The 23,762-nt window shown below is 30.1% G+C and overlaps 1 protein-coding gene across 9 annotated transcripts in view; it reads right to left on the reverse strand.

Moving 5' to 3' along the window:
• LOC145286169 (rab GTPase-activating protein 1-like) overlaps positions 1-23,762 on the reverse strand; it is a 261,723-nt gene that overhangs the window by 116,643 nt on the left and 121,318 nt on the right. The window contains exon 1 of one of the 9 annotated variants that reach the window (XM_080134954.1): positions 16,772-16,792. The exons of the other annotated variants lie outside the window; for them this stretch is intronic. The gene's annotated coding sequence lies outside the window, so the exon portion shown is untranslated. Of the gene's footprint in view, positions 1-16,771; positions 16,793-23,762 lie in introns of those variants that run through there. 9 annotated transcript variants of the gene reach the window in all.

A 23,762-nucleotide genomic window follows, 5' to 3' on the forward strand; every position in this document is an offset into this window, starting at 1 on the left:
AAAAAAATAAGGAGATATGATGTGTTATTCACTGCTAACAACACCAAAAATTATCACAGGCAACTTTTAGAAATTTTGCAATTTCTGAATTGCTGTGTTTCATTTTCATATACACTATTACATCGCGTCTTTTCATTGTATTAGTTATAGTAGTATCTGTAATGGGATCTTTTGAAAGCAAAAACATTAATTAGTATATTTTTAATTTAAATTACAAAAATATAAGTGTCCTCAACCACTTTACACATGCTGCACATATTTTTCTTTTTCTTTCTTAAAAAAAAAAAAAAAAAAAAAAAAAAAAAAACAACATTTTAAAGAGATGACTAAAAGAAAGTGTGAGGTATATGAAGTATAAATTTTGATGAATATGATATATGAAATGATGGTGATGATGAGGAGGATAATGGAAGCCTTAAAAACACCCCAAAATAAAGAAACATAACAGTAAGAAAAATAAAGAAACGAAATAAATGCTAATGATGATACATTAGTAAGAACCCTCCCTACCCATTTAGTTTCTAAATACTTCCTGTTTTCCTGCTCTTCATCAAAAACAGACGAGACATTTCCTAAATTGGAATGGGCAGTCTAAGGACAAAACAACGGGATGGGACTTGTGAGGATGTTCGGTGACCTCCAAGATGTGTACTTTAAGGGCTGATTGGGGTAAAAAAAAAAAAAAATTCTTGGAAGTAAACTTCTAGGTGGTATTCTGAAAATAAAGAGTGGGGACATGGAACTCATTTATACCAGCTAGCTAAGAGATTGATCCATCATGATGGGATTGACTATGGTCTGGACTGGGTCTATGGTCGGCATAGGCAGGGAACACATACTTGAGCTTGTTCTGTACAAACAAATACAAACTATGTGTATCTATGTTGAAGTTGTGGGCGAGAGAACCTATTTATCACATCGGATTTGGATTTGAAGTTGATGACAACATACACCTGAAGAAGGACAGAGGTTACACTGACCAAAACGTTGTGAAAATATCACTCAAAATGAGAACAGTAGTCTGAAGAATCCAAATATGAATCATCAATCACTTTATCTACCCATCTCTCTGCAATAAAACACACCAACACCACATGCTCCTTTTCTTTTGAGGAAAAAAATTATGTAGAAACTTACAAAGCAAAGTGTTTTAATGGTTATTTTTAAGACACTGGTTTATTACAATAGCCGCTGGATTTCTAATAGTTACAAGTGATTTTTTTTTTTTCTTAGACGTCACCACTTATCAAGGCCGATAGGCCACTCAAGGATAAGGGTTACAGAGTGCAGAGTAGTCAAAAGGACAATATAGTAATCGATAGTAATGGAAGTTCGGTAAATTTGTTAACTTAAGTGGAATGGCTCAACAGAAACTTGTTCACGTTGGACTTGAAGACAACCATATTATAGATGGCTGGAAAGCAGGAAAACGGAAGACAATTCCACAGGCGTGCAGTTCTAAGAAAGAAGCTTTGATCATGGAATCTATGTTTAGGTTTGGTACAGATAAAGAGATGATGAATTACACAATTTTCTTCCAGTTAGATTTAGCTCAGCATGGAAACAGTTTAGAATTGAAAATAATAGAATGCAAATCTTTCATGATGTGCACGTTGTCAGTAATAAAGGCGAAATATACACTTAAAACATTTTTGCTCTTTCTTTCGGTTCTTGTCCAAAATTCCCTCTATATTAAAAAACAAAAATACAGAAAAATCCGTACGATGTACATACCTCTGACAAAACAAAAATATATTCCAAAAATCACATAAATTGATCAAATAGTTTCATTTTTACACAGCATTTTGACAAAAAAAACTCAAAAACAATGGAGATAACTCAATAATTCATACCTAATAGATTTATGTTGTAATGCCTACGAATTCCCATTAATCATTTGCTATACTGGCCTTTCAACCATGATGATCCATACCTTTTATTGCCAGATGAAGTTCATCATCAAGTGTTTGCTGAACTATTTTAAATATTGATACAATAGAACTGCTTTCCCACTGCAGGATTGTAATCTATCACTAAGAGTTGGCTGGCTAGCATAGTACCTTTTTGGGAGTCTTGTATAGTTTCACCCAGAGTTGTGGAGTTCAGAGTTAAAGGCTTTGGAATCTAATTAAGATTTGTAAGAATACCAGGAGTTGGAAAATGATACAATGAATGTGTAATGCGAGTCTTAAAAACAGACTTACATATGGTGATCTCAGAGAAAGATCAAATCTGGACAGTATAGAGAGATATCTGCAGAACAGATTTCAATAGTATGACCATGTTGAAAGAACGGATGAGAGTTCTTGAATCAGTAGATAGCAGAGTGTCAGAGGAAGGTCAAAGAAAACATGAAAGGAAATGATAAAATCGACTTTAGAGAAAGATGGATAAATAAACAAGTCAATTTCTTAACTCCAGCACGTGCTAGCATGTGAAACGGATGTTAAATTGAATATGCACAGAATTTTACTGACATCTGAAAATAATACAAAAGAAAACTATATCTAGATATTTAGAAATTTAAAAATAATCAAGGAAAAATATCAGAATCGTCCCATCACTAATACACACACATATTTATATAAGAGACTTCTCTGTCTGAGGAACAGGCTCTACCAAACTGTTAATTTTAGGTCTACAGACTTGAAACTTGATAAATATGGGATTTGGACCTGTGGAACAAATTTGATTTCGTTTTTAGCTGGTAAAAAATATGTGCTAAAACGTCAAAATTAAAAAAAAAAATTTTTTAACTTGGCAGGCATAACTTGACTAAAGGTGTTATTTCTACACATGCGCAGATATACACATATCTTTAATAATGTTATTTTTTCATATGCTTATGGACTTAGATGATAACGAATAAGGCTGGGAAGCTACACGTTTCAGATTCAAACTGATGGCACCCAAGTCATTTTTTTTTACTTTTGAAATCATTACTATATATTGGGCACAATATAATAATCAATAAAGTACTGGTTCTATAATAATAAATATGAAATTTGCATGAATTAAAATTTCATATTTAAGCGTATTTTACAACCGGGCAATGCCGGGCAGCCAGCAAATTTGATCCATACAAGAGGAAAAATGCAGTTCAAATTTATGACGTGTCATCTTAAATCAGTTGGAGACAGTATAAAAATAAAATATTAATAGAGAAAAAGAGGTTTGAATCAAATCCTAATGGAAAAAGTAAAAATAAATAGACTTAAAAAAAGTAAAGAGCATTTTTATCCATTGGCATTATGCCTGTATATCTGAATAATGAACCACATTTATGAATAAATTGAAAGGATAATGAAAGAAAGACAGAAGTCGGGAAATACAATCAGATAAAATCTAAGATCAATAAATGGGAAAACAAAACAGAAAAATTAGAAATAGTCGGAAGGAGGAGAGAGATGGAGAAGAAAAAAAAAAAAAAAAAAAAGTAGGAGGAATTATGATAGTGGTGGTGTGATGATGATACGGCTGTCTGTATAAACATATTTCAATTATTGTCCTGACAAATAGTTGACTAGAATAAGGTTAAGATGACAGAGAAGAGAATAAAAGCAGCAGCATTCTTTTGGATGGCCTCGTTTTGCTTCTCGCCAGCTGTCAAGAGATGATTTAGTCCTGGCTCCTCGATGCAATCAATTATTCAAACAGCATTTACTACTGCTTGCACACACAGTTCTACTGCAGATGTGCAGCAAAGATAATTCTTTGCAATGGAGGCTGGACATCACTAGCATTTTTTTTTTTTTTTTTTTACCAAACAAATATTCTTATATTTTTTTATCACACCATTTTGGTATCTCTTATCTTAATAACTCATTTGAATTTTTAATTAAATATTAAAGATTCAAAATATAATTCAATATCAAGCTGGCAGCACTATCATAAAAACCTATGTATATATAGATAAAGTTATGTACGTCTATATGTTTATAGGTTAACTCCTCAACAAATTAATTGATCATTATAAATTTTGGAAAACAACTGCAAGGAATAAAGGATTTTAATCATGGCCATATTTAATTTAATTTAGTTTCATACAATCAGGGTAAAAATTCAGATATCTCTTAATTTTGTGAAATGTTATAAATAGACAGATATTCCCCAAATTCCAGTTTCTTTAGAGTATATTAAATAGGCACAAACTTCAATTTGAAAATTCAAATATTTCAGATTTGCATTAAATTTGATCAATGGGCATTTCACATGAATGAAGCAGGATACCCTGAATTTCAATATCTTGAGCTCCTTGAATCATGTAATGGATTTTGATAAAAATTGAAATAAGAATTCTAGACATAAAGTTTAGTATCATTATAGCTTCATCTTCGTAAAGTAATGCAAAACTGTTCATTTCATCTGGCCTGAGATAAGTATTCTTCTAGTTTGTGTGTGTGTGTGTGTGTGTATATATATATATATTATATATATATATATATATATAAAGCTAATCATTTACTTGAAGCATACTCGGTTTGTTTACACCAATCGTAATCTATATAATTATAAAACTCAAATGACCTTGTAACCAGTGATGTAACTCACTTTCCGGTTTACGACATCCAGTTGCGCATGCGCACATAAACATTAACCCATAACAACGTAAACAAATAAACACAAATTGCTTCTTTTGCAGATTTTGACCTGCGCACTGAAACATTAACGTTATTATTTCAAAATTATTATTTAACATGGGAAGAGTGGGGGTGTTTTGCAACTATTCTTTATTACAACTATACTGCCGCTATTTTCTTACAACTAAACAACTATAACCCGTTGACAAACATAAGAATTGTAGTAAAGCCAAGACTACTACTATTACTACTACTACTCTCTATCCGTCCCTTTTACTCCCTTCCTTTTTTTATTTTTTGTTTATATTTCTAGATACAAAATAGTTGTGAGAACGGTGAATTTGTTGACACATTTACTAATCTGTTTCAATATTAGTTTTATTTATTTAGATTTTATTTTTTTACTTCCGGTTTTATTCATTATTTTTTTTTTTTTTTTTTTTTTTTTTTTTTATAGATTTTAAGTTTCCATAACTTGGTTGAAGGATTCCAATATGGGTTTTTCATTCTTATATTTCTCATTGGTAGGTTCGTGTGCATTTTTGCTGCTAAGTGACTTTCATCGGTATTCGATTCGTAGGAAAATGATGTTTAATTTTCGATTTTTGAGCGATTATTTGGAAAAATAGGTAACTTTACATGAATAGGGAAGATTTTTTTTTTTTTTCATGTTTGAGTGATTCGGACGTGATTTTCATTTTAATATACTTTCATAGAAATGTTTGTTATGTCAAAAAAAAAAAAAAAAAAACTATTTTCTTTACGTCACAAGTGTTATGCTCATACATGAATTCCATAGCTAATATAGCATACTGACCCAACGAGTCATGGGTAGTCTAGTAGATTAATAAAAATCTCTCATAACTTAAATTTTTTATATTGAAAAAAGTTTTCTTTTAATGTAAATTTTTGAAAAAAGAAAAACATATATATATATATATATATATATATATATATATATATGGTGACTTTGTGAGGAGTATGAATGCTCCAACTGCTAGTAATTATCATTTCCTATACAGATAAATGTATGAAACATTGGTGTCCATAAGTACAAAAATAACTTCATATTTATTTGAAAATATAATTATAAAATCCTTTTAAGAAAATAAAGTGAAGCCCTCTTTAGGGAGTTATGGAAAAATCATTAATCCAAGTGCAAATGTAATATTCTGGCTTCCTGTGATTGAGTACTTTCTAACCGTTTACTGTTTATGCTCACTGATTTGGTATATATAGATACTTGATTTCCCTCAGTTCTTGTGTTAATTTTTGATAGTCTGGAGGTAGAATACCAGCTGATGAAATCAAGAGTGATTGGGTTCGAATTTATCACTTCCTACACCGATGATTGCATAAGTATGACACTAGTGTCAGTAAGCATAAAAATAATTGTTAATATTTATTTTAAAATATTGTTCATTATATATATATATATATATATATATATATATATCTCATTACAACATCCTACATAAATTAGTCAGCATTTCTGTGCTAGCGTTCATCTATGAGACTGGAAAACAACTTAATGTCAAATTGTCTGAAATGAAACGAGATAAAATAGAAATTTCAACCAGCAAAATTAAACTCTTCACGAGGTTAGAGCCACCTGGGGGGATATTTCAAGTGTCAATCCCCATCTCCTAAGCTTGTGTCAAATCTTTCTGCAGGGAAAGGGAGATAAATACTAGCTGAGAGGTGTCTTCGTCACAGTTTAGATTGTGAACTACTTTTGTATTAATATTTAGGTTGGTACTTAATTATGTTGAATGTTACTATTGCTTGTGTATGTGTGTTTTTCGTATGCATGTGACTTCCATATTTTATTTATTATAGAAATTTTTATGAAAAACGCAATAATATAAAGTAATAAAACTTGCTAAAATTATATATAATAAAATATTACAAATTAAATTGTTTTTATCTGGGTGTAAAAAAATAAGCTATATTAATCTTTTGGTAATTAAAAAAAAATGAATTACTTTGTGGACTCAGAAATTTATAAAGAATTCGGGAGTATTTAAACTGTTGAACAGAAAATTGTTTCTGGCTTTAACATTCTTAAATCCTTATATATCACAATATTTAAATGTTTGGAAGCTTTTTACATACAATAATTATTTAGAGAGAGTAAAACAATTCTACCTTAACAAAATTAGTTATAGTTTTATAATAATTTGGTCCAATTAGTAATTTAATGATCAAACGATATCGTAATAATTACATTAACTTTCAAAATCCTATTATATCAGAAAATTTAAAAAAATCAAAATGAAAAAGAGGCCATTGCGATCAGACAACTTGGCACCATCATCATTACGATGATGAGAGTAGCAATTTTTCTGTCTACTGCCGATTCCAATGTGATGGAAATGATAAATGCCTACAGCAATAATTCAGTAGCTATGAGATTCAAAGATTGACATAACGATCTATCATGATGATGACAATCAGCAGCAGCAGCTCTTTTCTGCTTTCTAGAAGTTATCACCACCTTATCTAGACGAACCCACTGACAAGTCATCAGCAATTGCGACCATTCTATCAAAAGCACAGCATCAGAAGCAGCTCTGTTCCTAACACCAAGGCTAATAACCTTGGCTATATCCTAAACACAGCTGCACAAATCATCTTATATTGTGATTAACTGACTCTTAGTCCATATCAAGATAGCTGGCAAACTTGTAATACTGCCATCACCATCTTTCAAAGCAAGCATTCTACATTTTACAACTAGCAGCATCATTTACTTGCCTGCAACATCATTTACTCCAGTGGCTCTTCCCTAGAAATATATTTTGGTTAAAAAAATAAAAACACTTATCTTAGTTATACATCTGAATCAGTCTCCTTATTGATGTTATGTTTCATCATGTTCCATTACAACTTTTTATTGGTAAGAGTTGTGATACACTGTATATGATCGGCCATAGCTCCCTCTACAACATCTCTAAAGGGCATGGAATACTAAATTAGTAAACTTTTAATAAAAGCTTTTACTTATATGATTATTGGCTAGGGTCTGTTTAGCACAAATCAAAATGAATTGTACAAGACTGTCTTGAGCCAATCTCATCCAATGATGTCCTATCTGCAATCACTCAGTCACCATTCATTGATTGTCTGTCCTCCAGGCCAAGTGGCTGACCCATCTCTTCAACTTATCAGTTGAATTAACAACCTGTCACCCTGGTCACCACAATTTTGGGAATCTTAGGAACCAGAGTTGAAATTAAAAAAATATTTTTTTTACTCTTTTTTTATTCTAAACAAGGCACTTGGAAGTAAGAGGCTACTATTTGGAATTATGTCTAACAGGGGACAGTGGAGAGTTGAGCAACAAAATGACTGTTCACATTACATTTAAACTTCTGCATGATAGTACAGTCAGAGAAGGAAGAAACAATGAGGAATTCCAAAATCTAGCAGTCAACTATTTGAGTAAAGAGCCTTCTGGCATCTAGGGACCTCAACAGTGAAAGGGTGGGATTTTTCTGCTTGTCAGGTTAGTTGGGAGTATGTATATCGATGGGACACAAGTAAAAATACTTGAAATTTGGAGAATCTTCGAAGTCGGAGTTGGACCTTATATTTTCAAACTATAACTTTGGCTTAAAATTCCTAGAATGTTCCCATTAGCTCTGATAAAAGACATTTTACAGTTGGAGAGTACAACAGACGAAATATTGTGAAAAAGGCAACGTCCAAGATGTGAAAACCAATCCAAAACATGTAAATATCAATACCTCATCTTTGAAGTCTTTCCAAACATTTTGATCTGCATGTAATTCCATTGCTATGGTTTCAAAAACTGTTCTCCACATTATATTTTCTCTCAACAGGTGATTGCCAGCGTCAAATATGCAACTATTACTATTTCTACTGCAAGCCTTGAAAAATCTCAAATTGGTTTTAAAAAAAAACTTATGAATCTAAGAAAATACGGACACACAAGGAGGCTGTCTACAAAACATACACCTGCAAAAAGAAAATGCTAATCAAACAGATACATAAAACGGCACTAATAAACTGAATTGCTGAGCATCATTTGGTGAATAGAAAGTGCTTACAAATGAAAAACAATCACAAATTTAAGCAGAGTGGGGGAAAAAAAAAAAAAAAAAAAAAAGAAAAAAAAAAAAACTAAAGCAAATATTTAGTTATTAAAAGCAGACCATGTGTATTTTCAACACTTCACTAATGCTGGCAGTTGAAAACTACAGGTTTAGCACATCACATCTAACCTCACTAACCTTGTCGAACATAAAAACCATTTTCAAATTGAAATCGAAAACAATTTATATTTACTTTTTGTTAAAAAATGTATCAATTTGATAGAGCCAATTCAAAACATCTACAGCTATTTTACTGTTTACAAAAAATTAATTGAAAAATGAAAAGTAATGAGTAATGTTTTCCATTACAAATTATTTTTTTCTCAAAATAAGGAAAATTTTTTTATTTTACCCCAAATTGAAATATTGCAATTAAAGTTTAAGAGGCTATGGTTAAAGAGTCTATATTTAGGGAAGAAGAGCAAGATGTTTATTTATATTACATTTAAATTTCTGCCTGTTGATACGGTTGAGGAAATGAGGAATATGGAGAGAATTCCAAAGGCAAGCAGTTCAAGGAAAGAAGCCATTAAAGTAGAGAACTAAGAAAGACTTGTTATTTTCCTTTGTATTAATATATAAGAGTTCAGTTCCTTAGTGAGAAGTTCTTAAAATGATCTCCCTTGCTTGTTGTTGTTGGAAAACAAAGATGGCGGTTTGGATAAATGAATATGTGTCTATACTGGATTTATGTGATAAGTAAACTAATAAATTTTATCAAAAAGTAATTTCATTTATAACGTTTTAATGTTTATTTTAAACAGAACCACCATCTCCTTTTTGACATTTGATTTCTTACTGAAAATGATCAAGATTTGAAAGAAAAAAATAAACGGTTGTGAGCATACAACTGATGTCAAGGGGAAAATATAGCTATTGGCTAAATATAAAATCAGAAGCAGAGAATGGAAATTTTCTTTATATCAATTGGGATTATGTTAATCAATGGAGAAAACTTTAAATAACAGAGGGAGTAAGTTATCAGGAACATCCAATTTTGCTCACTTTTTAACAAGATGTGATTGATGACAAAGAAAAGAGAATCGAAAAATATCAAAGTTCATAAAGCATATGAATGTGTGCCTGATATGGAGCAAAATCGTATAACAAGATGGGTAACAAAAAAATTGTGAATGACAAAAAGACAATGAAGGTACATTTTGTTGCACATAAGTTACGAAGAAAATACCAATGACTTAAAAACAGATTCTTCAATGAGCAATTGTGACGATATGCATTTCCTATTGCTAACATACTTGGTCGGTGGAGACTTAATTTTGGCTCAGCATTTTTGCAAGATAATATGCTGGAGAGAGAGAGAGAGAGGGGTATTTCTTAGACCATTATCTGAGGTGTGTCCAAAAATCACAGGTGGGAAGGTTGAAAAGATGCATTTATAGATTAAATGATGAACCTCGTTGATAGTACAAACAAGTTTGTCAGGAGTTAACTCGCTTGAAAAGAATGGTGATTGCATACAACAATGCATCGTTTCTTTGGCATGCTGCCACTAGTGACTTGATAATCATTCTGGCAATGCATGTAAAGGATTCCATATTGTGTGCAAATGACCTATTTCAGAAAACTGATTGGAGAATTGAAAAAGATGTTTAAAATTGGAAAGCATGAACATGAAACCTTTAATTTTGGGGGACTGAATGTTAAAGATGTGATATTATAGATCAAAATCTATATGCTTCAGCATATATAATAAACAAGGAAAAAAGCATTAAGGAAAAATGAGGAATTTGGGCAAGAAAAGATGGAGCTCAAGAGATTGACAGATCAAATGATGGGACTAGCTACTCAGACTTGATCAGATGTATCATCTGATGTGTGTAGAATGAATAATATTGGAAAATCTCAAGAGTAAAGTTATTCTTCAAGACAAACAAGTCAGTAATAAAATTAAAATCAAGGACAGATTCCATATCTTTTTCCCTGACTTGGAAAACTTTCAGATCTAAATATTGTTTATTCAAATAGTGGTTTGGACAAATGGACATGTGTGACTGAATTCATGTGATAAATAAACAGGGACCTCTCAAGTGAAGGAGTAGAATTTTGCTTGATAAGTAATTTTAGTATGTTATCAGCATCATGGGAAATATTGGTCCTCAATGACTTTAAAATACATACAGTGGCAAGACCCCAATTTAGGAGCTTCGCGGAGCTACCCTTTCATTACCATTATTTCTGGGTCAACTGAACTGAAACGATATGTCAGGGTTGTGAGATAAATAGAAACTATTGTTTAGAAATTATTTACAAAGTATATCTTTTCAAAATAAATTAATCTACAATCCAATCAAATGCAAAATACAAACGATTTCTGCATACAATGATTGATATAGCATAAAACTCAACCGGCAGAAATATTTTTTAAGTGAAAATGGTGCTTTGTTTGCTTGTTTGGAAAATTATTCTGCTCATTTATTTTCAGATATTCCAACCATTATTTGTCCCAAATAAACAAAATACTTATGTAAAACCTAAGTATTTGAACAATTTAGATTAAATCCCCAAAATTTTGCTAAATTGTTGATCAACTGATTTACGTACAAGTTGAACAATGATTAATTCTTGCGTTTCTAAATTTTTTTTAATTTAAAAAAATTACAAGTATTTTGAGCAAAATTAAATTATTTTACTTGAGATCACTATAGACTGTAACATCAGCACTTTGTAAATAGTGTAAGTTTAAAAAACGTCTTTTTTCTGACAAATAATTTGTTTCATTTTCTTAACGAAATAACTCAAAACAATTTAAATCATTTTTAAAAAATTAATTAAAACAAAGTGTTCTAGGTTATTTTTAAGTTTATTTACTTTTATAAATAAACATGAGTAATTAAAATTAAATTAAACTGGTAGATAGTAATTTATTATATGATTTTTGTGACTAAAAAAATAAAAACTGATCAGTATTATTTGGATTCTTCAGCTACTGTTCTCATCTGGAGTGTCATTTTCACAACGTTTTGGTCAATGTAATTTTCGACCTTCTTCAAGTGTATCTTGTCAAACTCAGGAATGTTTCTATCGAACTCGAGAATTAGGACAAGATTTCTAATGGAACCCTTTATTTACTTCATGGGAGTAGCATGCTCTCGATCCATCAGCCATGACTGGATAGAGGTCCTAAGTAATTTGTAATTGTATTTTTCAGTCGTCCACACTGAGAATTGAACCTTCAGGAGAAGGTTACTTTTACAATTGATTTTTCTAAGTACTCTAACCACTGCGCCATAGGTCCTTGTGGATCCGAGTTCAACAGAACATAATCCAAGTCCAACAAGATACACCTGAAGAAGGTCAGATGTTACATCAACTGAAACATTCTGAAAATGACACTCAAGATAAGAGCAGTAATCCGAAAAATCCAAATAACCAATCCTCATCTCAAAAATTCAGAAATGTAAAAATACTGAATTATTTATCTTGTATTTTATTTTTCTTTGGCAAAATTGTAAATTAACACCCTTTGCTGACTCCCATCCCCTCCAAAATATTTGGCAGGAAGGACAGTAAACAATAATTTGTTTTGTTTTCTTAAAGAATTAATCAAAAACAATTTGTTTTAATAATTATTTAAGTAACATACAATTTATTTACTTAAAAAATACAATAAAATATTTAAAAATAAAACTTAAAATCAATGTTTTTATTAAATGTTTTACTATAAAAATCAGGAAAAATAGTCTATCTGCTGGTTTATTTAATTTTCATTATTCATATTTAATAATGAAATAAATTTATGAGGACCGAAACACTCCTGATTCATTTGTTTTAGAAGTGATTAAAACAAATTGTTTCAAGTTATTTCGCTAAGAAAACAAATTACTATTCATCTGATAGGGGACATTTTTCAGATATACACAACTCACAAAGTGCTAACATCAGTCTGTAGTCGTCTAAGATGAAATAATTCAATCTTACCTAGGTTTTTGTTTTATAAGAAATATAAATACATAGTTTTTTTTTCTTTTTTTACAAGGAAGTAAATGTTATTCCAAGACACATTCAATTTGCAAATACATGGAGGTTGGGTTGATGTCATACACGAGTATCATGCTAAAAACCTCAACAGGCATTTTTTTTTTTTTTTTTTGTCTTTATCAGATGCTAACTGTACTACCCGGTGTTGCCCCGGATGCAGGGAATTCATTTTAGTTTAGAATCTTTATTCACAGATTTTAGGTAAATATTCCATAAAATATGTTCAAATTGCAACAAATATTAAAACTGAATTTCCATCTTCAGCATAACACATACAATTAGTTATTCCAGAAGCCATCATACTCATCAATTTATACTCATAAATTATTTTCTTTTGGCATCTGCCTAAATTTATGTGTCTGCCTAAAATAAAAAAAATAAAATTTATGATTGTAAATTGATTCTATCTTTTGGCATTTGGAATGATAACTAATGGTATATAACAATCATAAAATATGTACCAGATTCAACTTTAAATTTCATATTTGATGGATATAATAAAGTTAAAGCCAGAAAATAAAACTAAAAGATTTTAAAATTAACTTGGAGATTAACAGATATTAAGCGAAGGAGAATCTTTCAGATTAATATCTAAATCTTAAGGGGGGGGGGGACAAAAAGATTTGTTCTTTTATACATTATGTTTAAAAATATTAGATATTTCTTTGTATTCATATTTTAATATTCTTATTTTTGTTTTTGAAACAAAATCAAAAGAATGGATTGAACTTATCTTTCTGAAAAAATGCATTTTTAATAATCTTGTGGATTTTAATACTTTTATACAAAAATAAAAATGAATCTTAGGAAGATATTTGCAGGACATTTTTTCCAACAAGTAAATCTGATTAAAAAAATAAAAGCAAAGAGGTAAATATAACTTATAACATAACAATCTGAAACAATAACTCAAAAGATGTTTCTTTTAAATTACTTTCTACATTTAAAAATAGAAAAATACAGATGAGATGAATTCAAGGAAGCAGACTCATATGAATGATACAAGTTTTAGTCAGACTTTTCCTTATGAAAAAAAAAAATCCAGACAGAAAACTTGAAAATAGGCTATAATTTAATATTTTGGAATCTTAGGAGTCTGACCTTATATCTTCTTCCTCCGCAAACCTGATAGAATCTATAAAGAAATTACTGATATGTAATCAATATAAAAATTGAATAGTAAAAATTAACAGGAGATAATCCTAGTAAATATATAACTACAAATTGTCCAGAGTAAAAATCTTTTATATATATATATATATATATATATATATATATATATATATAAAAGGCAAAACGTGTGTGATCATTTTATGTAAGTTTCGCAAAGGCTTTTTTCACTGCCATTCTCTTGGGGGGAGGGGGGTACTATCGCTTAGAAGTGTACCCCCTAGATAATATCTAGGATTTGGGAATGCGCGCCGCGTCTAGATTTATTTACATCGACTTTTATAAAAATCCCACTATTTCGCTGTGTTGTCTGCTTGTCCTGCTTTTTAGTAATAAATACAGTGAAACTAAATTCAAACGGTTTGTGTTCTCGGCTTTCACGCCGAAACATCCCGAAAGCAATCAGCTTTTGATCAATGTGGAGTTTCTCCTTACATCAGACAATTGCTATTCGATTTGGACAATCCCCTTTAAATGGGGAGCTGCCCCCCCCCATCATCTTGGGGAAGCGAAAACTAAAAATACTGCCATGTCATTGTAACGCTCCCGCGATGACCTCATTTAGCATCTACCTGTCAATCAAACCTCTTTCACTCGCTTTATGAGCCTTAACTTAACATGCTAATCAATTACTCTCACTCATGGCCGAGACGGTTAAGTGGTTGGCTTTTGTTTCCACCTCTGCATCAAGACTTCCAGATTCAATCCCACCTCCTGACAAAAACTTTTTCTTTTTTTTTTTCTTTTACACCAAACAAAATGTTGCCTGCATGTTTAACATGCAGGCAACATTTTTTTTTTTTTTTTTTCCTTTTAATTTAAACAGGGTTATTACTTCGCTTATTCTTTAGTTTACCCCCCCCCACCCACACAGCGTTGTTATCTTAAGATTGCAGGTTCAATCCGACAGGTTTATTTGTGCCATTTTTTTCCGTTTTTTTTTTAACACTGTCTTTTTTATAATATTTAAACAGGGTTATTACTTACCAATACACACACCTACAAACACCCGGGCAATGCCAGGTACCCCCCGCTAGTCATATATAAAAAAAATTATAATTGAAATGAAAATAACTTATGCCAAACCATATAAAAAACAAAGAATATTGGCAATAATTTAATTTTTCATCTATAAATTATCGTTTCTAATGACCTAAAGAAAAATAAATAAATAAAAAATTTAAAAAATCCACTGTTGACTTTATTATAATGGAGGATTTTTTCCAAATTCATCTGCGGTGAGATAAGTCAAACATGCTATCTGCTTCCCTTTCATAACTTGAAATCGGTTCCATTTGTCTACAACAGGTCACATTGTTTACTCACTTTTACATGACAGCAATCAAGTACATGCGCGCACACACATACACGTTCTGTAAATTCTCACAATCATAGGTTGAAGAAAATCTTAAAATTTTAAAAAACATAACTTTTAGAAATTTGAAACTTAATAAGTTAATAAAAGCCGTTTGTTACATAAATGACTTTATTGCAAAACTAGTTTTTATTGAGCTAGACATAAAAATACAATTGAGAGATTCAAACATTATTAAGTTACTTTTATAAATTTAATAGGTAACTCCAAAAAGGAGTGTGCTTATGTTTATCTAGTTGGTTTCACTTTCAAAAATTGTTACAAAAGAAAAAAAAAAAAACAAAGTATGAAAAAAAGAAAACATTAGAAACTAGTTTTCATTTGTTTAAATTTTTTTAATAAAACTATAGTTTAGGAATACATAACTCCTTTTAGTCAAGGTATGTATAAAACAATTGAAAATAGACACACAAGTTTTGTTGTATAAAATCCAAAGGAAAAAAATCATTGTAATTATTTTGTTTCATATTTAGTAAATATTTAATTTTTGCATTTATTTTGTAATATTTTAATCAAGAAATTTAATTTTTCATTTTTTAAGGAATATTCCTCAAAATAGTTGAATAAGATTTCTTGCCATTTTGTATTTTTTAATAATTTAACCACATCAGAAAAATAAAAGTAAAAACTTGTAAAGTACAAACTAATTCAATATAATTTTGCTGGATTATGAAGAAAAATTTGGAGAGAAAAAATTTAAAAAAAAAAAAAAAAAAAAAAAAAAAAAAAAATTATATTGAGTGAAATAACTCAATAAAACTGGACAATTTTTAATATCAAATTTTGAAATAAACGTCACAATGATTATTTACTTTCGACATCGTAAGTTGGTTAGAGGGAAATCAAATTATTTTAGTTGGAAATTACTTTAAAACAACTTTTTTTTTTCATAAATTCAGAATTTGTTATGAACACATTGTAAAAAAAAAAAATAAATAAAAAATAAAAATTTTTGAAAACCAGTTCACCTAATCTTTCCAGAGAGCTTCATTGCATAATTGAGAATAGAAACTCTGCTGAAGGAAAGTTGTTCGGTTAAAACGCGTAGATTAACAGGTTATTCTGAAATACTTACTAAATGCATCTACAAAACTTTTTGTTTTGTTAATAGGTTTAACTATCCTTTCACATACAGTGCCTGGTATTTCTAAATGGTCACCTATTCATCCTAGTTAGGCTCCGTGTCACTTATCTGATTTAATGTGAACTGGTGTATAAATGATTTTATTGTAGATAACTAGTGTAATATTTTGAAAAATCCTAAACTTACCCTCTCATAAAATTAATACAATTTTATTTATTTTTTAATGTTTTTACCTTAAAAAAAAAAACAAAAAAAAAAACAAACTCTACAAATTGTGAATTTATTACCAAATAAGTTGCTTTGAAGTAAATTCCAACTGAAATAATTGCATTTTCTTTAAAATAATTTACAACATTGAAAGTAATCTTTACATGAAATGCATTGCAAACATAACTGGAGTTAAATAAATTAAAATAAAAAAAATAAAAGTAGCAACTGCACTTACAAATATGAAGTCTTGAAATTAAAGAAACTGGGGAAAAAAATAAATAGTCATAAAAATATGAATCTGTCAATAATAATGGATTGGATCATTCAAGAGAATTTATTTTGACAGGGCTTTCATAGATTAAAAAAAATCAATTGTTTATAAAATAATTTAACAAATATTTTATAAAATATCATGGGGAATTTTTTTTACATTATTAGTTAAATAGATATTTAGTTAATAAAAGTTTTAAATAAAATCAAGACCTCAAACATTTTAAAATCTCATAGTACTCCACAATTGAATCTACTTAGCCATTAAATGATAGTCGAAGATTGGCCTTTTGGCTAGAGCAAAATATAATATCTGTTTTAGTACAACACTTCATCTTTTCTGTCGTAGGTCAGTGAAAAAGAAACCCCTTTAAATTGAGGCAATATTTTTGTCATAATCCACAGTATCCTTTTTTGGGGAACTGGATTTTTTGCACATTAAAAACCAACTTTGTGTCGAATTAACTTTGCGGGGAAGCAAATAGAGGCATTCAAAAGATTATCTTTAAGTGTAAAAATCCAAAGTAAATTAAATTATTCTTAGATATTATATTATCACAAACTTTCTATGCAAATTATTGGGGGAGATTTTTAAGTTAAGGTTATATTTCCATATTTGTAATTTCTTAGAAATAATTTCCAGCGTTTTATTTTTTCCAGGATTTATCTTTCAAGAAATGTTAATAGAAATGATTTTCTTTAAATGTTTGTGATCGTTTGAGGCAGAGTTTCAAATTTAAATATATATGCATAATAAAATGAATCAATAACAATTTCATTCGAATTGCATAATTCTAAAGACTTCTAACGATGTTCCTATTTGAACTTAAAATTGAAAAGTACCTAAAATATAGGAAATAAAATAATTTATAAATGAATACAAAAAATATAACATTCGATTTTAAAGAATAAAGACCAGATTTGATAATTCCATTATGAGATTTTCGTTTTTGTGCATGTTAAATCTAGGAGAAACACAAAGGGAAGGGAATCATAAAAAATGACAAACAGAAAATCTGTGTAATAAGTTCATGTTTTATAATTCTTTTCTTTCCATACATAACATTAGAGAATTTTCAAATAAAGTTATAATTTGAATAATTCAAAGACCTAATTATTCAAATGCTAAATTTGTAATTGTTATCTATATAATACACTAAGGCATTTCATCTTTTTATATATGTTATCACCTTTCAGACATATTTAAAACAATGAGATTGCCAATCAGCAAAGATGGTGATTAAACTGATATCACCATGGTAAAAAATAAAAAATATTTAACATTTTAAAATAAATTGTTTCAAAATTGAATTCTGTCATATGAACTAAGAAACAATCGAAATTTAAATATATATATATTTCAAAAAGTGACATTCATTTTTGTGATTTGAATATTTACCCGATAATTATTTTTACAATAAAATAGAATATCTATTGCTTAAAAAAATTAAGTTGCTAAAATATTAAAGAAAAGACATATTCGTTTTATTTATTTAAAAACAATATTTTTGTTGTTGGCAATGAAAATTATAATTACAAAAGAAGAAAGCTCCATTTCTTAATAGTATTTAACAGACATTTCGAAAGGAATATTATCATTGAATTATATAGGTCGAAATAAAGATTACCATGAAATTTCCACAGGGTTTCAGTAATTATTTATGTTAGAGCTATATCAGGTTGAAACATCGATTCTCATTGTATCACTAAAGGTAAAATATTTAAATGAAGGTTTAAGAATACCAGGTGCCTTAAGTTTGGAAAGTTACTTTCTCTACTACTCTTGGGGAAGATATGACCCACCCCTCTCCCTGGCAATTAAAACAAAACTAATAGTAATAATAAATCAAAACCATAAAAACAAAGTTTTTGTCGGTTATATATTTTATAAAATTGTTATGCTAAGTGTTTCCGTTATTTTGTCCAATTCCTGTAAAATATTTGTATCTATATATAGTAATTTAATGTTATCAAAAAAAAATAAATAAAAATAACCAAAGTGCTCAATTACTTATGAAGGTATAGATATATATTTTTTCAACTGATACTATGCATGAGTTTAATATTTCAAGATAGAACCAAAAGGTATTGATGGAAGCTCAAACAAATGCATAGTATTAATTGAGATATATATATGTTCAACGTTTCATCTTTATTCCAAGACTTCCTCAGACTGAAGAAAAGATGAAACACATAACTATATAAATAATTTTGATTTTACCTTTTTACATCACATTAAATATTTCCATAAATTTCATTTATATATATATATGTATGTATGTGTGTGTGAAGGAAAAATTGCCTTTTGAAGGACAATAGTGTTTTGTTTTAAAAAAAATTATATTATAAAAATGAATAACAATTATCTATGATGTCAGAATATAGAAAGACTTATAAAAAGAAAGTTTGCATCCATAGATAATTATCATTCATTTATAAAATACAAAATTTTTCTACCCAAATCAACTTTCAATAAAAAAATTTAGTCAAATTTGAACTATTATTTAATTCATTATATAAACCATATAACTTCAGACATTTATAAAAGGCAAAGTTGTTAAAATCAGCAAATTTTAATTTTTCTGTTCATTCTTGGAATTTTTTTAAGCTAAACAAATTGTAATTGTTGCTAAAATTATAAAAGAGGCGGCATAAGCTTTCAGACAGAGGAAGCATGAAAGAAAACTTGCTACAGCAGGTTTTAAACTCAAGGAATATTTCTTTAAAAAAAGCTTTTTTTCTTTTACAGTGAGAAATACTATGAGGAGAGAATATTTTTTCATTGCTAGCAACGGGTAGAGACATTAAATACTAGCATGTGCACCCAAAATGCTAAACTTAGACGGATGGCCAATCTATAAACAACATAGTTGGACTGTCAGTGATGTATTACAAGATATGACTTGTATTTTTGGCAAATTGTATAGATATAACTCGTTATCGCCCCCCCCCATCACATTTTTGAAGATTTATTGTCTATAAAATTCCAACTTTGTAAAATTTTGAATGCATTTTTTTGTCTAGTCCATATAGAGAAATGGGTGTAGAAAATTGTAAATGAAAACTAATTTGCTTAATATGGTTTTCTTAAACTTGTTGGAAACCATCCTATGGATCGACTTCAACAAAAACTGACTAAGTCTTGAAAGAGTGGCTTTTAACTTAAATGAGGCATTGAAAAATTTAAGATAAAATTTTTTTAATTACATTGTATTGCTTTATAACGGATTTATTATGTTTTTTATTTAAATTTATATTAATAAAGCATATTAGTGACTTTTTTTTAATTTAACTCTACCTTTACGAGGGGCGTGCAATAAGTCATGCCTCTGACCCACTTCCCATAGCAGTAGAGCAACAAAATTTGGCACAGTTATTAGTCTTTCTCTACATAGGAACCACTCAGAGTTATGCATTTCTCCCATCGTTTGGTGCAGCTCTGGATACTGTTTTGTAGAACACCCCAGGTTGGTCCGCCAACCACGACGTGACTTCAGAAATCAAGGCTGCATCATCTGGGAAATGCTTTCCTTTCAAAAACAACTTCATGGCTGGGAAGAGGTGAAAATCAAAGGGTGCAAGGTCAGGAGAGTAGGGAGGATGGGGCAGGATTTCATAACCACACGCCCTGGCTTCTGATCTGGTGACATGCGAGTTGTGGACTGGAGCGTTGTCTTGCAGGAGGAGAGTACCTTTGCTGATCTTGCCCCACCTCTTGATTTTGATAGCTTCCCTTAATTTCCTCAAAAGTAAAGCATAATAGGCTCCTGTAATTGATTGGGCTTTGGTCTCTGGATCATAGTGATGGACCCAGGTTTCATCCTGTGTAATCAGTCTTTTGAAAAACTTTGATTCATCTTCTTGGCACATCTCCAAATTCATCCTCGAGCATTTGACGCGTTCTCGCTTCTGGAATGGTGTGAGCAACCTGGGAATCCATCTGGCAGACACCTTAATACATATGCAAATGATTATGAATGATAGTTTCCACAAACCCTGTACTAATCTTGACATCTTCGGCTATTTAGTGAATAGCAATACGCCAATCTTCCAAAATGGCAGCCTCAATTTGACGGACAGATGCCTCATCAATGGCAGAAGAGCTGTTTCCACAGACTTCTGGCCATGTTTGAATTCACGATGCCAGCATTTTACAAGGTCATATGATGGAGCATTATCACCATAAGTTTCTTTTATTTCATCAAAAGTCTCCTGTGGTGTGCGTCCTTTCAAATACAAAAACCAAATCACTACTCGACATTCAACACGCTCCATTTCACACCTGACTCAGTTTAAACACCTGTAAAACAGAAACCACAGTTCAGAGCTGTAATTTGCCACATAACCCGTAGAGATATAAATCATTGCATATGCAAAATTTCAGCTAGATCAGACAACTGAAAGTGAGTCAGGGGCATTACTTATTGCATGCCCCTCGTAGAATGCAACAGCTTCAATTGGACAAGGATTTAAATTTCAATTATTGGATATTTCTTATCGCACAGAAAAGTTTCATGTAAAATAGATTCTGACAATAGATTTATGCATTTCAATTGAAATGAGACTTCAGGGGGCATTTTATTAACGTAAATTTGAAATATTATACATATCCAGAATATTTTTTAAATCTTTACAGTATAAATTTGTTAAATTTAGTATCAAATGAAGAAGACCAAGATTAGAGAAAATATTTATAGGAAAAGAAGAAAAAAAATTGCTATAAGTTAAAATCCCATTAAATTATAAATAATTTTCCAAATTCCAAACAAAAAAAAAATGATGAAATTAATATTTAAACAGCAGACAAGGTTATCCTCAGCAGTCAACAAGCTAGAAAATTTCTCTCGCCTGCTAGTTAACTATATCTCTACAAAACCATGTGCTTGTTTTACAAGTACTTCAATGGAATGTGTTCTGACGAATTTAAGAGTCCAGTTTCCCCTACTATTTTGCGCATAGCTGTTATAATAATTTGAATAATTACACTGGCGTTTGCTCAGAGATGTATCAGCAATCTCCTTTCACATTGTGTTCTGCAGTCCTGAATGTGCTGCCTCAGAATTGTGTGAATGAACATGTATCACTCACATTTTCGGAGTTCTGTATTGGCTAACTATCATGATGTATGCTATCTCTAATACACTGATTGGTTAACTATCATGATGATGCATTCTCTAATTCACTTAGTAGTCTCTGTCTATTGCTAACGGTTTTATGACCATGGCTTAATAAAGGGGAAAATATGCATAAGAACTATGACAAATATAGTTAATTCAATAATAAGCAATTAAAAGATACAGAGAATATTCACTTTATATATACACTAATAAATCCAAAAGTCACTCATGGATAAAATTAATGGGCAGACGATGAAGAATACTATTATAAGAAGATTGAAAATGATAAATGGAATAGACAAAATTGATTGAGATAACAGCTCAAGTGTTTGTTGATATTGGACATTAAGATGATTTGTTGTTTGTGGGAAAGCAGCCCTGTGGTAATATGTACATCATTTTCATTTTCAGAAATATATTTTAAAATCAGATTTTTATTCTAACATTACATTTCGACATGAAATAATACCCCAACTTGTATTAGTGATTACAAATAGTAAACAAAAGCATACAAACTTTAAACAATTTAGCAAAAATTAATGGTTCCCTGCTTGTTGTTATAACAATTGATCCCATTATTTCTTTTATTAAAAAAGAAATTTGTGAGCATTTGTATAAAGTCTATTTGCAAATGTCATTTTAGTGCAAAGTAACTTTGGCAAAAGTCATTCACGTTCACTTCCCATGATTACTGACAAGTTTACAATTATAATTACATGTAATTAATCTTTATAGTTAAAAACATTTATTACTTTTGAAAACAGAGATCCAGTTTTTTTTATCCATTTATATCAAGTAAGTGCATATCTTAGAGAGAGAGAGAGAGAGAGAGAGAGATTCAAAAGATGTATTATTAAGTTTACTAATTGAGTAATTCAGTAAACTTAAATCAAATATAAATACTAATATTTATAAGATACTCAAAACCAGATGAAAAGTTCAATAAACTAAATAGGGAATAAAGCTTATTCTAAGAGTATAAATTCAATAAGGAATAAGAAATGACTAAATGGTTGTGTGCTCCTTGTCAAATAACAAAATTGTAAATTCTATTATACAGAGTTTAAATTCTCTCTATATATATACATATATACACACACAGATGGCATAATCGCGTTGACACACCAGTTCTCGTCAGGTCACCGAAGTTAAGCAACATTGAGCCTGGTTAAGACAAGATGGATGACGATTTGGGAATTCTAGGTGCTGTATGTGCTCTCTGCTTATCTCAGCATTTGTTTCCAGTCGTCTTGTACATATACTTCACTTGCCATTGGTATTTAACAATGTCGACACAGGAGAGGCGTGGTTGGAGATTGCGCATCTCCTGCCACAAAAAGGTAAGCACTTTTTTTTTTTAAACATTTAAAAGTTGCATACATATAAATTTAGGTATGTGTATATATTTCTATGTACAGGATTCCTAAACAAATTAACTGATCATTATGAATTTTCAAGCATAGCTACTACGCATAAGAGGTCCAAATGTAGGCTAGTTTACTTTCATGCAAATGAAATAAAAATGGGTTGGAAGCTCTTCATGAAAATTTAGTTCCTTTCAATTTTTGTAAAATTTTAACAATAGGTATTAGACATCAATTAATAAACATCCTCAAAAGTTCAGTTTATGTAGAGTGTTTTAAAGTTTATATATAACTAGCAGGACCCGTTAACCAGCATTGTCCGGTGGAAGCACGCACTCCTCCTTATAAAAAATTAAACTACGGTTGTTGTTGGTGGCCAATCCCCAACATCCTAATGTTAAGAACGGGTTTCAGAATAGACACCCCTAACATCCTCATTGTATGGAATAGACATGACCAACCTCACCATGGTAAG

This window comes from Euprymna scolopes, chromosome 10 (genome assembly GCF_053919585.1).
Source record: "Euprymna scolopes isolate OS-2025 chromosome 10, ASM5391958v1, whole genome shotgun sequence".
Lineage (NCBI taxonomy): Eukaryota > Metazoa > Mollusca > Cephalopoda > Sepiida > Sepiolidae > Euprymna > Euprymna scolopes.